Source organism: Somniosus microcephalus, chromosome 7, assembly GCF_052327205.1.
Source record: "Somniosus microcephalus isolate GS21.2 chromosome 7, FLI_Smic_1.0, whole genome shotgun sequence".
Taxonomy (NCBI): domain Eukaryota; kingdom Metazoa; phylum Chordata; class Chondrichthyes; order Squaliformes; family Somniosidae; genus Somniosus; species Somniosus microcephalus.
Genome location: NC_140993.1, coordinates 191,601,267 through 191,619,403, shown reverse-complemented (window position 1 = coordinate 191,619,403; position 18,137 = coordinate 191,601,267). Strand labels below are relative to the sequence as shown.

The 18,137-nt window shown below is 43.2% G+C and overlaps 1 protein-coding gene across 1 annotated transcript in view; it reads left to right on the top strand.

Annotated features, from left to right (window-relative positions):
- The window catches only part of csmd3b (CUB and Sushi multiple domains 3b), a 1,929,854-nt gene that overhangs the window by 557,439 nt on the left and 1,354,278 nt on the right, over window positions 1-18,137 (top strand). The gene's annotated exons all lie outside the window — the stretch shown is intronic.

Genomic DNA, 18,137 nt, shown 5'->3' with positions numbered 1-18,137 from the left:
AAACACTCCAGGAATTCCTCCTCCACAGTATTGTTACTAATTTGGTTAGCCCAATCTATATGTAAATTAAAGTCATCCATGATGACTGCTGTGCCCTTATTGCACGCTTCTCTAATTTCCCTTTTAATGCCATCCCCAACCTCCGCCTTACTGTTTGGAGGTCTATAAACCACTCCCACTAACGTTTTCTGCCCCTTTGTATTTCTCAGTTCTACCCATACAGATTCCACATCATCAGAGCTAATATCCTTCCTTACAATTGTGTTAATCCCTTCTTTAACCAGCAATGCTACCCCACCTCCCTTTCCTTTTTGCCTATCTTTCCTGAATATTGAATACCCCTGGATGTTGAGTTCCCAGCCTTGGCCACCCTGGAGCCATGTTTCTGTAATCCCAATCAAATCATATTCGTTTACCTCTATTTGCGCAGCTAATTCATCCACCTTATTACGAATGCTCCTCACATTTCATGTTCTCTTGTTCCTGGTGTATGGTTCTAGGAATTACCATTCTTGTTGGTCATTGTGCTCTTATTAAATGTTAATTATGGAGAGGTTATATAGATATTTTACTGCATGCGGCGTAATAGCACATAATCTGAATTGTATTAAACCTTGTATGAAATGATACATAAATACTATTATCCTACTTATTACTATGGTCTTATTTTAACTGCATCCCTGTTCTAAGTATAATATAATCCTCATTATGGAGCCCCCTGCATGACAAATAAAGTATTTATTGTATTAGAATTGTTCCTATTAAGCAAACACTATAAAGTATGTGCAGTAATGCTCATCAATGGTGATATGTCCCATAAAATGATAGAAGACTTGCATTTCTATAACCCCTTTCATGACCACCGACGTCTCAAAGCGCTTTACAACCAATGAAGTACTTTTGGACTGTAGCCACTATTGTAACGTGGGAAATGCAGTAGCCAATTTGCGCACAGCAAGCTCCCTCAAACAGCAATGTGATAATGACCAGATAATCTGTTTTGTTATGTTGATTGAGGGATAAATATTAGCCAGGATACCGGGGATAACTCCCCTGCTCTTCTTCAAAATAGTGCCATGGGATCATTTACGTCCACCTGAGAGAGCAGACGGGGCCTCGGTTTAACGTCTCATCCGAAAGACGGCACCTCCGACAGTGCAGCACTCCCTCAGCACTGCACTGGAGTGTCAGCCTAGATTTATATGCTCAAGTCCCTGGAGTAGGACTTGACCCCAAACCTTCTGACTCAGTGGCGAGTGTGCCACCCACTGAGCCACAGCTAACACTGTACAAACTGAACTTATTATCACTCTCTCACAGCTGGTTTCCATTACATGATAAAATGGTGCTAAGCAGGCCAAAATATCTCTATTAGGCTACATCTATTAGCAAGAGATTGTATAAAATGTTCTCATTCATACGAGCTATACTCCATTAGTTCACAAACATCTGAATTAGGATTACTTATTCACTGTACCTTTAACAAGATAATACTCTGATACTGTTTTTGCTTAAAGTGTTTTCAGCTGCCAGTTCAGCAATGGTGTTGGCTAATAATTAGTTCTAAAATGAGGCTGTCCCATTCTCGTAATCCCCAAGTTTCTTTTTCCAGTACAACATATATGATAATTAAATCTGCTCCTAGGCAAATTGTCTTGAACTTCTTTAAAAAAAAATCCACTTGCCTGTAAATTTGCATGTGTAATTTATACTTCAATTAATGTTGTTGTTTAAGAGTTGAATTCCAAGATCACATTAAACTGAATAATAAATGACACTGGGCAGACCGATGCTTCCAATATTAATTGGTGCATAAAACAATACTTGGAGAATGTGTGCTAATTTGCTAAATTACTTTCATACCTTAGCACAAGATGTACCACCAGCTGCGATCTACAAACCGTAGGAACTTGGTAATCCTTACTCTCTGAGTGTTGAATATTTGAGGCATAGAAGAGAGGAATGCATTAAGTCATTGATTATATCCTCTTGATAAATCATATCCCAAAAAGTCCTGTACAAATACAGTACCTTGTGTTTGGTAGAGATTGTTAGTAGGTGAGTGATGGTGGGGGGGGTGATGGTTCTGGTTCTTGCATTGAGCAGTGTGTGAGGCTAGTAGTACAGTTGGTGGGAGATGGCTTTTGAAGATGCATTTACTGACCTTGACCACTGGTCGGAGGTCATGAAGCCTCCTTGGGCACTGGAGCCAGGTCCTGAGGTGACAGCCTCAGTGATCTGGTCCCACAACCTTCTTTCTGGAGGGACTCCTGGCCCCTTGTGGGTAGAGGACCTCTCTTTCAGTGTTGATCCCCTGCGCAAAGCTGGAGTGCTGCGTGCAAGACCCTGGGTGCCCTTTCCCTGGCTTGTTGAGCCATTTGTGTTAGTGCTGAAGCATTTTTACCATTTTTTAACGTGTAGAACACAGTTCAGCTTTAAGAGCTGAAGACTGCCATTTTGGAATTATTTTTAATTTTTTTCAGAAGGCTGTTGAGCTCTAAGGGCTAAAGACCGCCTATTTTTGAATGATTTTTATTTTAGAATGCAGTTCCCCTTTATGGGCGCAAGGCTGCTTTCTAAAATGACAGCCTAGCTTTAAGAAAGTGCTGCCTCACTCCAGGGATGCTACAGCCACGCTACATTGGGCCTCCCCCTGAAGCAGCGCATAGGCTCTGCACTGCAAGTTCTGCACTGCAATCATTTAAATCAGCTGGCAGCACTAAAATAATGGTGCTGCTTACGCTCATTTCACGGGCACGAGTTAACCTCCACCCACGATGGCACCACCCATTTTCAGGCTTCATTGGATTTCTAGGCCTCTATCCTCCTATGTTGAGAAAGAAAAACTGGACAATAAATTTTGGATTTCAGGGGACTGTTTGGTGCATTGACCTTTCATCTGTGGCATCTGGGTTCAGATGCAGCCCAGACTGGTGGGACTTTGGGTAGCCTCAATCTGGTTCCAAATGGCCATAGCCCGCAGCACGTGACTGCTCTGAACTGTTACTCTTAATTAGAGAGACGATAGGGTGGCTGGTATGGGAAATAAAAAAAAAAGTCAGACTGGTGAAGTAGAGGTGCTCATCTGAAGTTGCAGCTGAGGCACATTGTTAGTGTGTTATAGTGAGGGCTTTACTCTGCATCTAGTCGTGCGTGATGCTGGCACTGGGCACCAGAAATGGAAAGTGTTAAATTTCTCGGCACTAACATTCCTCACCCTGATGATCACAAGAAGTCCTTTTAAATTTAATTTGTGGCTGTAGGATGAGGACAGGATGGGGCCCAGCTGTGATGCCCTGCATAGTCAGGTTCCCTAGCAACATCTGCTGTCTGGCTCAGATATGATGAATAGCCACTGAACAAGGGACTGGAGTACACCACACACGCATGAAACAGTACCCCAGCATGAGTTATCAACCTCAGACAAAGTGGGGAGAAAACTAAAACACTTGCTGGGTGATGAGAAGACAGAAGTCCACACATGCTTACTTACAAGTGCACATTGCACTGCTTACTGTTTCTGTCTATTAAGGATTAGAATTGATGCAGTCATCTTTAGAAAATGAATAATGTGATAAATGGCTACTTAATTTTTTTCTTAACGCTGTGAAACTTACAGTTTAATAGGTTAGCTTCACACCCAGCTAATGCACAGGACCTGTGATACAAGTGAGTAAGTTTCTGGGGACAAAGTTCTGATTTCTGCAAAAATGGCAGGGTTTCATTGTATTGTTAATATTAATATATTTAAGAAGAATATATTTAAGAAGGAGATAGATAGATTTCTGGACACAAAAGGCATCAAGGGCCGAATGGCCTACTCCTGCCCCTATGTTTCTATGTATGGTAAGGGATCATTTTGGACCAATGCCAAGGGTGCAGTATAATTAGGTTACTAAAGTAGCTTTATGTTGAAAGAGGCTGTTTTGAATAAATGGATGGAAAAATTATCATGTTTACATCTGGAAAGAACTTAACTAATTAATTTTAAAGTTTCTGTATATCATTGATTTTAAAATCTATTTAAAATAGCAGACAGAAGAATGTCATGAATGATTTGAGCATTTATCCGTTAATATCATCAACAGGAATTTGTAAGCTATACGCTTGTCATTTTTTGAACTGATTGTGTGAGGATGAGTGAAGTATTTTGTTTTGAGCTCAGAATGGATTATAAACATTTCATAGTTCGGTCAGGGTGGAACAGTATTTTAAGGTACCAACGTGTTGTGTTATGGGATTGGAAATGGAGGGTGTGATTTCCTCTATAGCACTGAGTTCACTGTGTTTTTCTTTAACTCTTCTGGGGGTATTTCCCCCTTTTAATTTGTATTTTTATCCCCTGCTTCGTCCCCTTGTGTGGCATCTCTGCAATCAATGGGGTGGGTGCATGGGCTGCTCCCAGGCTTTTGCCAATAACCTTTGGAGCTGGCCGCCATTGTAAAACCATTTCATTATACGTAATGCATTAATGATTTTGCCCCTGATGTGCCTCAATAATCCCGAGACTCGATGTTAGCGAAACAAAACAAGGCTTTTATTAACTTAGAAGATAACACGCAGTGGAGAGAGGTATCTTCCATCTGGAGCTCTGCAGTACTGGATATGAGGCCAGACTGAGCTGGCTTACATAGAGGCCAGGTATGGGCGGAGCCCTACACACAACACATTTCATACATTCCAATATACAATACAATGGTGAGGAGAAACCTGAAACCAACCACAGTCACAGGCAATACAATGGTGAGGGGAAACCTGAAACCAACCACAGTCACAGGCAGTGATGAATGGAATATTTCATCACATTCACCCCTTCTATAGATTTAGTCTGTTCGGGGGTTTGGTAGTCCTCTGCGACCGACGTGGCTGTTGTGGTGTCGCGGGTGTCGGCTGGGTGTCCCCGGTGGCCTCCTGGGTCTCTGCCGGGGGTGCCGCCAGGGTTGTTGAAGGGGTAGTTGGTGGGGGTGCCGTTGGTCGATGTTCTTCCGGGGGTGATGAAAGAGTAGTGGGTGGGTAAGAGTTGCTGTGGTCGTTGTTGCTGCTATTGCCGTGGTTGTTGTCGTTACCGGCTGGGGCGACGTCTTTTATTGACACGGTGTCCTCCCTTCCGTCGGCGTGCCGGACATACGCGTATTGGGGGTTGGCGTGGAGTAGGTGCACTGGCTCCACGAGAGGGTCCGTCTTATGGCCCCTCACATGCCTTCGCACGAATACCGGACCTGGGGTGGAGAGCCATGATGGCATGGATACGCCTGAGGTGGATTTCCGGGGAAAGCTAAACATTCGTTCATGAGGCGTGGCATTAGTGGCAGTACACAATAGCGACCGTATCGAATGGAGCACATCTGAGAGGACTTCCTGCCAGCGGGAGATAGGGAGGCCCTTGGTCCTTAGAGCTAGAGTGACTGCTTTCCATACTGTCCCGTTCTCTCGCTCCACTTGACCGTTACCCCAGGGGTTGTAGCTGGTGGTACGGCTCGTGGCGATACCCCTGGACAGCATGTACTGGCGTAGCTCTTCACTCATGAAGGACGCCCCCCTATCCGTGTGGATGTAGCTCGGCATACCGAACAGGCAGAACAGGCTGTTGAGGCATTTAATGACCGTGGCGCTGGTCATGTCTGGGCAGGGGAAGGCGAATGGGAACCGGGAGTATTCGTCCACAATGTTCAGGAAGTAAACATTGCGGTCGACGGACGGGAGGGGGCCCTTGAAATCTAAGCTGAGCCGCTCAAAGGGCCGTGTAGCTTTGATTAAGTGGGCTCTATCAGGGTGGTAGAACCGAGGCTTGCACTCAGCGCAAGTGCGGCAGTTCCTGATCAGAGACCGAACTTCCTCAATTGAGTAGGGTAAGTTGCGGGACTTTATGAAGTGGAACAGCCGCGTGACCCCTGGGTGGCAGAGGTCGTTGTGGAGGGTCTGTAGCCGGTCCCCGGTGGCGCTGGCACACATCCCTCGTGAGAGGGCATCTGGGGATTCGTTAAGGGCCCCTGGCCGGTAAATGATGTCATACTCGAAGGTGGAGAGCTCGATCCGCCACCTAAGAATCTTATCATTTTTGATCTTCCCCCTCTGTTTATTATTGAACATAAACGCTACCGACCGCTGGTCGGTAAGTAGGGTGAAGCGTTTGCCGGCTAGGTAGTGGCGCCAGTGGCGCACTGCCTCCACGATGGCTTGGGCCTCCTTTTCCACGGAGGAGTGTCTGATCTCGGGCCCTTGGAGGGTCCTCGAGAAGAAAGCTACGGGCCGCCCCGCCTGGTTGAGGGTGGCCGCCAAGGCAAAGTCAGACGCATCACTTTCCACTTGAAATGGAGTGCTCTCGTCCACTGCCTGTAGCGTGGCCCGCTCAATATCCTGCTTAATGCTTTTGAAGGCGGCGTGGGCCTCAGCAGAGAGCGGAAAAGAGGATGCTTTCAAGAGGGGGCGGGCTTTGTCGGAGTAGTTGGGGACTCATTGGGAATAATAAGAAAATAACCCCAGGCACCTTTTCAGGGCTTTGGGAGTGTTGGGCAGGGGCAGCTCCCGTAGGGGGCGCAATCGGTCGGGGTCTGGTCCGATTTCCCCATTCTCCACCACGCTGCCTAGTATGCAGAGGTGCGTGGTGTTGAAAACGCACTTGTCCTCGTTGTAGGTGAGGTTGAGTTTTTGTGCGGTTTTCAGGAACCTCTCGAGGTTCGAGTCGTGATCCTGCTGGTTGTGACCGCAGATGGTGACGTTGTCGAGGTAGGGGAAGGTTGCCTGCAAGCGGTGGTCATCGACCATGCGGTCCATCTCCCTCTGGAAGACCGAGACCCCATTCGTCACCCCAAAGGGGACTCTGAGGAATTGGTAGAGGCGTCCGTTCGCCTCGAAGGCGGTGTACGGGCGGTCCCCTGGTCTGATAGGGAGCTGGTGGTACGCTGACTTGAGGTCGATGGTGGAGAACACCCGGTATTGGGCGATTTGGTATACCATTTCTGATATGCGGGGTAGCGGGTAGGCGTCTAGTTGGGTGTACCTGTTGATCGTTTGGCTATAGTCGATCACCATCCGTTTCTTCTCGCTACCCCTTACCACCACCACTTGGGCGCGCCACGGGCTATTGCTGCATTCAATAATGCGCTCTTTCAGGAGCCTGTCTACCTTGGTCGTGATAAACCGCCTGTCCTCCCAGCTGTACCTCCTGCTTTTGGTCGCTATTGGCCGGCAGTTAGGGGTAAGGTTCGTGAATAGCGAAGGCGGCTTTACCTTCAGGGTAGCCAGGCCGCACACTGTGAGGGGCGGCTGGGACCCACCGTACTTGAGCGTGATGCTTTGGTGGTTGCACTGGAAATCCAGGCCCAAGATCACGCTCGCGCATACATTCTTCATGATTAATACTTTAAAATTATCGTATACCGTCCCGTTAACGGACAATTGTACCGTGCAGTAACCCAGAATGGTCGATGCCTGGGTTTTATCAGCCATAGAGATGGTACCCCGAGTAGGGACCACCTTTAGGGAGAGTTGTTGTGCCAGTTCAGGGTGGATAAAACTCTCCGTGCTTCCACTGTCAATTAAACATTTAACCCGGCACCCGTTTACCTCGATGTCCACCATTGATTTGGATAGCGGGTGGGGCCTGGTCTGGTCCACTGTGACCGATGCCACTGTAGGGCCCTGATCGAGACAAGATGGCGTCCACGCTGTCTGCTCACAAGATGGCGGACCCCACGAGGTCGGGCAAGATGGCATCCAAGATGGCCGCTCCCACGGCGCCCACGCAGCGGTGGCGGGTTTTGGTTTTCCGGCGGGGTTCCCTCTGCACACCTTCCCGAAGTGCCCCTTCTTACCGCACTTAAAGCAGGTGGTGCCTTTCGCCGGGCACAGGTTTCTGGTGTGCTTTGGCTGCCCGCAGAAGTAGCAGTTGGGTCCCCGACGCGTCGCGGCTGTCGTAGGGCTTCTGGGGGGAGAGCGGGGCCCCGACGGTGTCGGGCTGCCGGGCGGGGAAGATGCCTTCCAAGATGGCGGCGCCCTTGGTGCACACGTGGCGGCGTGGACGGCGCGGGCTGAAGAGTAGGCGTCTGAGTTTCTCTGGGCCACATCCAGGGATCGCGCGGTGTCCGCAGCCTGTTTCAGGTCCAATCCCATTTTTTTCCAGCAGTCTTTGCCGGATGTAAGTGGAGCTGAGGCCTGTGATAAAGGCATCGCGAACAAGCTCGTCGGTGTACACTGCGGCTTTTACATCTCGGCACTTGCAGTCTTTGCCAAGCATTTTCAGGGTGCCTAGGAACTCCTCCACCGATTCCCCAGGTCGCTGTGCGCGAGTGGCGAGCAGATGCCTAGCATACACCTCATTCGTAGGCTGCTGGTAATGCGCCTTTAAGATGTCGCAGGCGGCCAGGTACGTGTCGGCGTCTTGGATGAGGGGGTAAGGTAAACCCGGTGGCTTACCCAATTCCGCAGAATTCCGAGTTTCATACTCGCAGCGTCCGTAGCGTCTTTGACGGCTGCGGAATTGTCCAGGAAGAATTCCATACACATAAACCAGTGTCCGAAGCGTGCTGATGCGTCCGGAGCATGCTGATCCAAATCCAAACGTTCGGGTTTCAGGAGTTGATCCATTGTGTTGAAAAATAAGTTAATAAAATTGATGTGCCTCAATAATCCCGAGACTCGATGTTAGCGAAACAAAACAAGGCTTTTATTAACTTAGAAGATAACACGCAGTGGAGAGAGGTATCTTCCATCTGGAGCTCTGCAGTACTGGATATGAGGCCAGACTGAGCTGGCTTACATAGAGGCCAGGTATGGGCGGAGCCCTACACACAACACATTCCATACATTCCAATATACAATACAATGGTGAGGAGAAACCTGAAACCAACCACAGTCACAGGCAATACAATGGTGAGGGGAAACCTGAAACCAACCACAGTCACAGGCAGTGATGAATGGAATATTTCATCACAGCCCCTTTATCTGTAGTTTTATCCCTGGCCTAACATTCCTCTAGCCAAAAGGTTAGAGATTTGACCTGCTCCCAGACTCCTGCCAATAACACCTATAACTGGCCTCCAGGATGTACTAGGGAAACATTGGAAATCTTCCCACATTCTTGTTAACACATGATGACCAGAGGACATTCCCCCTCCCCCCTTTTAGTAATGTTGCAGGAAGTTCTGATCCAGAATGGTTGTGATAGTGAAATTAATGATCATTCAATCCATTCTTTTGTGTTTTATAAATTAAGTAGCATAACAGCAGGTGTTGTTTGACAAACCTGCTTGCAAATAAGTTGTTAAAAAAATGTATTCATAAAAGATTATTCAAAACATAATTGCAGCAACATTAAAAATAATTAGGCTACAGAACGACTTTGTGGTCCTAAAATGATAGTTCCTAAATTGGTCATTTAAAACTGGTCATTGTCTTTACAAATTGTCATACGATAGTCTTAACATTACAGCTATGTTGGGCAGTAAAATGGAATTACGATACACATTAAGGAAAAAAGTGCCCGCTGAATAAATTAAGAGAAATTAAAATCTATTCCATCAAAAACAGATCAGCATGTTGGGAATACAAGATAAAGTTTCTCAAAATGGTGTATTTTTCCACCAGTTATAAGGCTGGACCAAATGATGCTACAAAAATAACACGTTAGGGTTTTGGTTGCCAGACATACTGTATTTGAATATTTCCCCAGGTTTACAATTCCTGAAGTAGTGAATCATCATCATTTTAAAATAGGAAAGGCTCAACATATTTTTTTTTTGTTTTGCTTTGCCTTTTTTAAGCCTGTCCGTAAATGTCATTGGAAATGGAAGCGCATTGTGCCACTTTCAGCTGGTATTTTTAATTCCAAATTTATACCAACCACTGCATTATTCAATGTTAAAGCTCTTCAAAAGATTATTTATATTTGTTCTGCTGATCTAATTATTTCTGGCTACTCTGCAGTCAGATAAATCCCCCCCCTTAGGCCACTTCTGTTAACGTGCAGCATTATGTGAGTGTTCATTTATTTGAAAATACATTTGCAAAATTAACTAATTGAAGGATTTGGTGCATGCTCATCTTATTTTAATCTAATAGTATTTTCAAAAATACTTTACTAAAATGCTATTTGACATTCCAATAACTTTTGCCTAATTATCTTTCAGCAATAATATATATTCAATTTAAAAGGCCCGGAACTTGCTGTTCTGATGATGGCAAATCCCTTTCAAACTGATCGTAACTTCAGGATTTAGCACATGTGCAGCCTAACACGTAAATCCTGAAGTTGCGGTCTGTCATTCACTGCTCCTCCACAGGCTGCACTATGGATTCCCCCCTCCCCAAAGGCATTCACTGCTGACCCTGAAGTAAGCTTCCCAGAAAGATCTCATGATCTCTGTGGCAAGAAGTTCAGCTATTCTGACATGCAGTTGAGATCAGCATAGTTTAGTGGGAATCCCCCAGTGTGAGCTGCTGTGACATCAACAAGCTGTCTAAGCAGCCAATCACATTGCAGAATTCTCACAGACAGGAAACCAGGAAATAGCGCGAATAATCATTCACTTTTTAGAATTTTTTTTTACAGAGAGTGAAATAAAGATTGGGACTTACACATTGAGTTAAGGTAGAAGCAGAAATATCACAAACAAACTTTATTGGGCCAGAAATTCGGGTCACCACGGGTGAGTATGCGCTGGGTACTCGCGCGTAGGGCCAATAAAAGTGCCGGTTTCGTGCATGCACTGCGCATGTGCGGGAAACCGGAACTTCTGTTCCCTTGAAGGAAGGGGTTCACAGGTCAAACGTGTGCACCGGAGAGGCAGCGCGTACGCCTGGAACATCCTTTTTTTTTACAGATTTCTCCGGGAGGGTAAGTCTCCAGCAGCTACGCTTTTAAAAAGTAGTCGCAAGGCTTGCTTTTAACAAGGTAAGTGGTGAATTAAGTAAAATTAAAACATTTTTTCCACAGGTTTATTATTTTTATATACTTTAAAGAAAGGTAAGTTTATTTTTAGCCCCGTTAAAAACTGTAATTAATTTTTTCAAAAATTTAAATTATTGTTTAAAATAGTTATTTTATGTAATTTATAGTTATTTTAAAAATGTGATGTTTTTTAAAAATGTATTTGAAGTTTTAGTTAGGTTTTGGGTCCCTGCTACAATTGGCTCTCCATGGCCCATGTGATCCCAGGGGATGCTTCGAACTAACTGCACCCCTGGGATACGCAAGCACTGCGCGCTGGCAGCTGGAGGAGGCCCAGGATCGGAATCCCATGCGGGCCCACAGCACAACGGCCGGCGCGCAAGGCAAGTGCAGGTCGGGGGCTTGCACCTGCGGGAAGCCTCCGACCCAAATTTCTGGCCCCCCAATTTTTTTTTTTTTAATTAATTTTAAAATCTAATTATTTTTAACTTAATGGAGAAATTTGACATTCCACCAATATAAAATTAGTTTTTTAGGTACAGAATGGTTGTTTATCAGTACTGATTACTCAGATTGCCGTTAAAAACTCAGTTACACCTCATTTGAACGGGTCTAACTTTTTATGGGGTTTCTAAAAGCAATATTTGTTCGGAAAAGTGGAAGTTTTCATCAGATCAGTGATTTCACTGATTGCTGGCTCTATGAGGGGGGTGGGTTGTGGGCGGCGGGGGGTGGAAAGGGGGGTCCACAGTGCAGCCTGCGGAGGTAAGTGAATGACCAACGCAACTTCAGAATTTCCTCGTTAGGCTGCCCATGTGCTAAATCCTGAAGTCACAGTCAGTTTCAAAGGTGAAATGATGGTGAACGCTACCAGTTCACTGTCATCAGGACCACAAGTTCCAGGCCAGTGAATGTCACATCATTCAAAGAGGTGATACAAATACATAATAGAGTCCATAAAGACATATCAGACCATGTTTTACTGAATATAAATTGTTTTTTGGGGGAACAGTTCATAAAATATAAAAGCTCATTTTTGTGATGTCATCAGCACTGATTACTCTAGAGGAACAAATATGTTGATTGACAATGATTGCAAAATAAAGCAAGAGAATGCATGAAGCTCATTGATTGTCACAGGGTAGCAATAAAGAAATGAAAACAGAAAATGCTGGAAACACTGAAGGTCAGACAGCATCGGTGAAGAGAGGAAGGTAGGGTTAATGATCCAGGTCCATGAGCTTTCGTCAGAACCAGAAGATTTTACAGATGAACAGTTTATAAGGAAGAACAGAGCCAGGGAAAAGGGGCAGGCAGGGTGGACGTCAGGAGATGATTAAATGACATAAGTGATGATGGTGCAAGACAAAAAGGAGGCAATAATGAGAGAAATTAGAGAAACAACAGATGTGTCTGAGACCCACAGGACAAGTAAATGATTACGGGAGAAATGAGAGGGGGAGGGAAGCCTGGAAATCTAGCAAAACGGAGAAGGCTTCAGTGGCCCGGGAGTATGGTGGAAGAAAAAGGCAGGTAAACACCAGGTGTGCAGATTACCCCTCCAGGCCGTGTACCAATAGGGGAGCCCCATCTCAAGCACCAGCCTACAACCTCCACCATTCCCAGAAGCAATGGTGCACCCACCCACCCAATAAAGAAGGTAGCTTTTAATACTCAAAACTTAAAAGTATACTGAGGAGGATCAGCCACAACAAGAAAAGGCATTCATGGCTGCAGGAAACATTAGAAATGCTGGTCAATCTCGCCTCTGAGGAATAAACTTCATCTTCAAAGTTTCATCAGTCTGGTAAGTGCTAAATACATGCTTATCTTTTTAAGCAAATTCTCAATAGATGAACAATGTTATGTATAAGTTGTACCCAATGTAGAATGCCAATATTAATTTGCGGTCTTTAAACCTGCAGAAATCCTTTGTAAATATTTCTCACTTCCACTACACTTACACATTATTCTCTTTCAGTATGGCATTGATAGAGTTCTTCTTTCATTTCCAGTACAAATAAGTAAAATATTGCATAATACAGTAATAAATTGCACAATGTGTATTCTTACAGAATATATTGCATAATGTTGTCCTTGTCTCCACAGATGATTAGTCCTCATTCAGATTTCTACATCTTTCACAAGGTCATAACCATCCCTGAGGACAATGATATGGATCAAATTGAATATGCTTAACCATCAAATAGTTGCCTTTGAATGATGGGAGTACACAACGTGCTGCTGTAAATTTCTACTGGGTAGGTCCTCCACAGGGCCTGTCTAGAGGCTCTGGAAACAAACAGATGATCTTCAATGGCACATCAAGGGAGATTCTTTAAGACTCTTGACCTCGCAGAGTTTTGCACCGGAGGGATCACGCTTGTGCAAGTAGGCTATTAAGAACTTCCATGTGACTGTGCAGTCTACACTTTGATGCACATTGACATGATGAGACTGTCTAATAATATACCACTTGGGCTGGCATAGTCATCAAGGTATAGGGGCTCTCCAGTTAACTTGTTCAGTACCTTAGGTCAAAAGTAGGAACTTTCTTCTCAAATCAACTTTTATTGTTAAGCTATTTCTCTGGAGAAGATTGCGGTATAGTCATCATGTCAATGTATCACATAATGATCTTACTGCTTGTTTCCATAGCAATGCATGGTTTAGCTTTGGTACATATAACTCTTGCACAGAATTACTGTGGTATTATAAACATCACACAGAACATTTTTTGTATATCATCACCTGATTGGTTCAAGTTACTATCTTAGATTGTAGTGACATAATTGTGATTTATTTTATACTCATTTTCTATTTAATATAATGTATTTACCTGTAGTATATTTCTAATTCTTGAAATAAAAATTGTTTCTTTTCCACACTTTTATCATCGGTGTCATTTTTTGAACTCCATGACTATCTTTCAATCCTATTTCATATGTAACTGTGACCTTTTGAAATAATAGTTACCTATCCTGCGTAGAACTGCAATGGTTCTTGGAATGTTCAGTCATGTGGCATTTTTCCATCCTCTGGGGCCTGTTGACATTAATATATTCACATTGAACACATGTCAATTCTAACAGAATAAAATGTCATTATTGTGTTTGTGAATTATGTATATTGAGAAAAATGCATTACAATATGATGCATTGGGATTTTTTTGGCATATTGTAATGTGCATCAATGTGAGAGGAAAGCATTCAGGTACATCAGAATAGAATTTACATTTTTCTTGAAGGCAATAAGATTTTTGGAAATCGGCTTTCATTGTGATTTATAACTCCAGTTGAGTACACCATTTTACTATTTGGAATTTGCAGTGTAATTAGGGTTTCTTACATAGAATTTACAGACAGAAACAAGCCATTTGACCCAACAGGTCTATGCCAGTGTTTATGTGCCACACGAGCCTCTTCCCACCTTACTTCATCTCACCCCAACACCATATCCTTCTATTCCTTTCTTCCTCGTGCTTATCTAGCTTCCCTTTAAATGCATCTATATTATTCACCTCAACCGCTCCATTGAGCAACAAGTTCTACACTCTCACTATTCTGAGTAAGACATTTCTCCTGAATTCCTTATTGGCTTTATTAGTGACTATCTTCTATTTATGATCCCTAGTTTAGGACTCCCCCACAAGTGGAAACATCATCGAAGTGTCTACCCTATCGAAGCCCTTCATAATTTTATAGACCTCTATCAGGTCACATCTCAGTCTTCTCTTTTCTAGAGAAAAGAGCCCCAGTCTGTTCATTTTTTTCCTGATAGTTGTACCCTCTCAGTTCTGGTATCATCCTTGTAAATCTTTTTTGCACTTTCTTCAGTGCTCCTATATCCTTTTTGTAGTATGGAGACCAGAATCGGTCTGTACCACCAGTTTGAGTTTTATAGCCCTGTTAGATATAAATCACCGTTTATACCAGCATAAATATCACCAAATTCATTGCATGTGGCAAATCAGTCCTTCTGCCAGGAAGGGTTGTTGACCCCAGGAAACGAGTCATTTAAGAAAGAGCTGGATATGTTGATGGAAAGACAGTAAAGTTGGTTTTCTAGAAGGATTAGGCCAAATGGGTTTTATCATCCAAATCTATATTACTGTAAAACCATTCACACTGAGAAACTGACGACATCAATGTGCAGGATTCCTCATTTTTATTGCACAGTTTATAACCTAACAATAGCATTGAAATTGTTTTTGCATTGTATCTGCTGTGAATCTTCTTACACTTGAGCAGGTTATAATGAAACTGAACGCCACTTACATCCAAAGTCCAACAGGTTGGGATCATTTAAACTCAAAGCTGTGGCTTGGTTACAGTTGAATATTTTGCTACTATTAATACAGCTTCAGAAGTAGCCGCTTATTCGGGAGAGTATAAGAAATTCAAATGGCCCTCTGAGGAAATTTGATATTATGGGGGTCTTGGCTGGTAGCACCAAACGGGCGATAGCAAATGGGTAACCTGTTTTATAACCCACCCAATTTTCTTTTCTATTGACTTCAATGGAATATAAAATCGGGCAGGGTGTAAAATGGGCTGCCAATTCGCCATAAGCCCATTTTGAACAACTTGCAAAGACCAGTTTCACCCCCAAATAACTTTTTTTTCCAGTTTTAAAGTTTCTATAGACCATGTACAAGTCAAATAAAATCCTTGGTTGCTGTAAGGTGGAACATTATATAATTTATTAATGTAAAACATTTTCTGATTGATTCTTCTAAAGTTTGGACTTTTATATTCTTTTTAGCTGAGTATCATTCAATATTTCTAATAGATTTATTTTTGTTTCATTTACTCATACTAATTAACTTCCCTTCAGTGGTCCTCTTCTTCATGTGCCATGTGCCCTTTTTAATCTTGGAGGATTGTGACTGAACAATGGACTCAGCAGAGCTCCACACCAGTACCAGTATTTCCAGCCATCGGGTCTGTTGTTGGATGAGATGGTTTTAGTCACTTCTTCTCTCCCCTTCAGAGCAAAAAAGGTTCTTTGAGAGTTACCTGACTGAGCAATCCAATCTAACCAGTGACTCTCCCAAGTGTGAACAAACGTAAACGCATTGCAGATACTGGAAATCTGAATCAAAAGCAGTAAATGCTGGACACACGGAGCACATCAGGCAGCATCTGTGGAGAGAGGTGACAAGTCATTTAGATGTGGACCCTTCACTCTCGCAAGTACAACTGGTTAATTTGATTGTTTGACTACTACACTACTTCAATCCACAAGCCTTGTACATTAAGAATCTTTTCCAATTTGGTATTGATTCTGCTTTCACATTCAATTTGTTGTGCTTTAATGTGATATATTATCACTTGAAAATTATTTACAGTTTTAAACTTACATAGTTCTCATATGAATTATACCGTTCTTTCATTAAGCAATCAAATAATTAACATACATATTCTGCTTTTTCCCCACAATTTTTGTTTTAAATACATTTAATGTGACTTTTGAACATATTCGTATAAAAAACGAAACGGCGGTTAAGATCATAGTAAAATGTGTTACGTTTTTATAACTACAGTTGTAATAACTCAGGCATTAAGAATATTTTCTTTTGTTCCAAACTTTTTGAGAAGTGCACTTGTTTCACAATGGCCCAGAAATTTGGGTCTCCACGGGTGAGTACGCACTGGGTACTCACCCGTAGGCCCAATGGAAGTACCGGTTTCCTGCATGCACTGCGCATGCGTGGGAAACCAGCACTTCTGTTCCCCTGAACGAAGGGGTTCAGAGTTCGAACGCATGCGCGGGAGAGGCTGCGCGTGCGCATTGAACTTATGTTTTTATTACAGGTTTTCCCGGGAGGGTAAGTCTCCAGAATTTACACATTTGAAAAGCAGGCATAAGGCCTGCTTTTTACAAGGTAAGTGATGAATAAATTAAAATTAAAAAATTTTTTCCACAGGTTTATTATTTTTAAATACTTTAAAGAAAGGTAAGTTTATTTTTAGCCCTGCTGGAAAATAAAAAAAAATTTAAATTATTGTTTAAAATTTTTAAATGTGATTTTTTAAAATTTATTTGAAGATTTAGTGATGTTTTGACAGCTCTTCTTGTCAAACTTATGAATGGGCATTCCCCTCTCCGATTGACTCCCTATGGCCCACGTGATCCCAGGGGACGCATCAAACTAACTGCGCCCCTGGGATACGCAAGCACTGCGCGCCGGCAGTTGGAGCAGGCCCAGGATTGGAATTCCATGGGGGCCCACAGCTCAACGGCCGGCACGAAAGATAAGTGCAGGTCGGGGGCTTGCACCTGCGGGAAGCCTCCGAACCGAATTTCTGGGCCAATGATTTTTTTTATATAACTGAGCAATATATAAATCTTTGGTAGTGTAAGTATTTCATGAAGGAACAGTTAAATGAATCCTGTATATATACCATAATAAGAACATAGGAAAAGGGATGAAGCTGACCTTTTAATTGTAGTGGTTTCTCACACAATGCATCTTTCTCTGACCAAGCAAGCAGGTAAATGACTTGATCTGAAGTCTCTGTGCAATTTTTTCAGCTGACCTTCAGGAAAATCATGTGAGTAATTCAGGATAATTCAGCCATCAGTTTCTTCTCCCTCCCTGCAGGGAATGGCTGACTCTCACATGGTGTTTCTCCCCAACAGGATAGCCAACATCAGGAGCACGCCATGTGGGGAACTGTGATTGTAAAACCATCTCTACTGCTCCAAGTCACAGCACATTACTCTATCAACATGATATGCCACCAAACTTCTAAAGCTGGCTTCTTTACACAACCAGTATAAATAATGTATGGTCCTAAGTAAATGGTGCAAATTATCGGAAACACAAAGCAATTGCAAGAAAAAATCCTGAAATGTTAGCAAGGGATGTATCATTGTGCTCATGACGATCAAGCACAGCAATAATGCTGAATACAGTATAATATTTTTGAAAATACAAACTCGTAGAATAATTTTCTCGGATATTGCCACCTTGTGTACTTTTTAAATCTCATTGTGTAGATTATCGATATAGCAATCCAAACATCCCTCTAAGATTAGATTTTTTTCTTTAATACTGTGAAATGAACCTATAAACTACCGAGTGCATTTGGCAGCTTTCAAAATACGCATTTTCTGGCGGAGAGTGTAGACAAAACTTGCGTGCAATAGGCTAATGAAGTTGAATAAAACATGTATGCCCAGAACACTTCTTGCTTCACATAAAATGAACTGGATAAATACGCTTGTGTATCTGTTTTTATCT